This window comes from Macrobrachium rosenbergii, chromosome 8 (assembly GCF_040412425.1).
Source record: "Macrobrachium rosenbergii isolate ZJJX-2024 chromosome 8, ASM4041242v1, whole genome shotgun sequence".
NCBI lineage: Eukaryota > Metazoa > Arthropoda > Malacostraca > Decapoda > Palaemonidae > Macrobrachium > Macrobrachium rosenbergii.
The window spans coordinates 67,404,549-67,406,742 of record NC_089748.1 but is presented as its reverse complement, the minus strand read 5'-3'; positions in this window follow the sequence as shown (position 1 = coordinate 67,406,742).

Sequence of the window (2,194 nt, the reverse complement as noted above, 5' to 3'; positions counted from 1 at the left end):
CAGGTTGCATTTTAATTATTCTCCTGTCAGTTTGTTTATTCTCATTTAGTTGAAGGTTAATGAGAATGTAGGGATGAACTGAAGAGTTTAGAATGTTTTTCTCATTCCTGATAATGAAATGTTATCATTACAGTTCCTAACTTTTCAATATTGTCCAGATTTTTACTGTGAAAATATGGTCTGTGTAGGATGTTTATTATAAAAATTTTCTTTATTGCATTTAATTGATGAGCTCTTAGCTTTGTTATCTTTTTGTTGGAAGGAAACTCAGAATCTAAAATTGAACTCCAAAGGAAAAGATTGTATTACTGTACTGTATTCGTGAAGTACAGTTCCTAATCTTCCTCTAAAAACCAGAAATTGACTTTAGAAATATTCTATGGTTGCAATCAAGCATCTATATTTTATATTTTTATTGTTGGGTTGCCTTTTAATTAGTTATCTGTTAGCAGTGTATCCAGATTCAAGAAGAATTAGCATGGAGCAAATGAATTGTTTGCCATTAAGATCATATCTACTTACTGATGAAAATAAGTTCTGTACATAGAACTGTTTTGCTGACAGTACATTTGCACTAGAGTAGCAGAAATATAGCACATTGTGAGAGTCATTACTGATCAAAAACTTCAAGTATTGTAACACTTAGAGTAGCACAAGGAAAGGTGAAATTTATTTGAGCTCACTCTGATCATCCATTTATGTTTTAGTTCAGTGTGTACTTATTCTTCATCATGTTAATAATTTTTGTCTATCATTTGTTCATAAATTTTGTATTTGTTTTATGTAATAAAAAGGGATATTCTTGCCTTTTTGCTGGGAAGACTAAAATTTATCAACTAATTTCCAAGACGTTTTTTGGCATTAGAAGGATCTATGCCTTTGTTCCAGTTGTCTCTTCCTCAATTTCTCTGTCAGCCTCTGCTTATAATGGAGTTGCCAAGGATTGTTGAGGATAAATATTTTGTTATGTACTAATAAAGATTGTGATTTTCAAAGTGCTTTTCTTATGAATTATTGAAATGAGAAAAGTGATAGTTCATGGCTACTCTTTGGATTCATGTACGGGTCAGTCAGATACAATATGTAGTTTGGAATTTTCTCCTGTGTTTTTTATAAGTTTTTTTGTAAGTCAGCCGAGATAGCTCAATATTTGTAGCACGTTTCTCTTGAATGACAAATTATTATTTGAACTTTTCACAGCACAGCCTGTGTTGTTTTTTATTACAAGACAGCATATACTAGGGAGCATTGTTTACATAAACGTTAAATGTATGCAGGTAACTCGCAAACTGCTGTTAGATAAGTACTCTCTCTCTCTTTCTATGCACTTCAAAGATTATTAGCATGACATAGCTCAGCCATAATTATGGTTACTGTGTAATACACTGGGTTATCTGATAAACAAAATAATGATTGACAGTGATCCAGTGTATTGTGTAGGGTCATCTTTAAAGGCAACAGCATTGAATTGTAGTCAAAGTCAGCACCCTTAAGTTTTTTCTTTATTGTTTCATCCTCCTAGTGAATTGCATATGGTACTTATTGTAAGTAGAAAAGAGCAGTATGCTGTGAGACAAGGGAAAAATAATAAAATATGTTGTTGGGAAGGGCATTTTTGCTGGTACAGAACCTACCATTTTGTAGTAGCTCTCTTTTGCCATATTTAATTTACCTTTGCTGCCCAATTTTGATTCATTTACAACAGGATAATCAGGCAAATGCAAAGTATAAAAGCTTAATGGTGCTATATCTGCTCAAACAGATCTGAAAACTGCTTTGTGTCACCACTAGCAATTTTTATTTTTTCTTTTCCTGTACATATTCTTTTGCAGGCTGTAGCACTGGAAGTTTAATGAATACTTTTTTTTGTGGTAAATTCATATGGGTTCTAGTAGGCTATTGTACTTCCTCAAAATTCTTCAACTGTCCTTTACGCCTAGTATCACGTGGTTCTAATTTCATTATTTTCTTGTCACTGCTATTTTCGTTTTTTCAAAATTGTTTAGCATTTATTAATGTTCTTCACATGTACTGTACATGTATATAGATATATTTTGATATTGAAAAATATTTGCTAGGATTAAGTATAGTCATATATACAGCAGGTGTCATTTGGAAATATTTTTTCCATTCCAGGTAACACAATTCGTGGCCAAGATTTGTATTTTTAGTTGTCTTTTGTTCATGGCTGTTG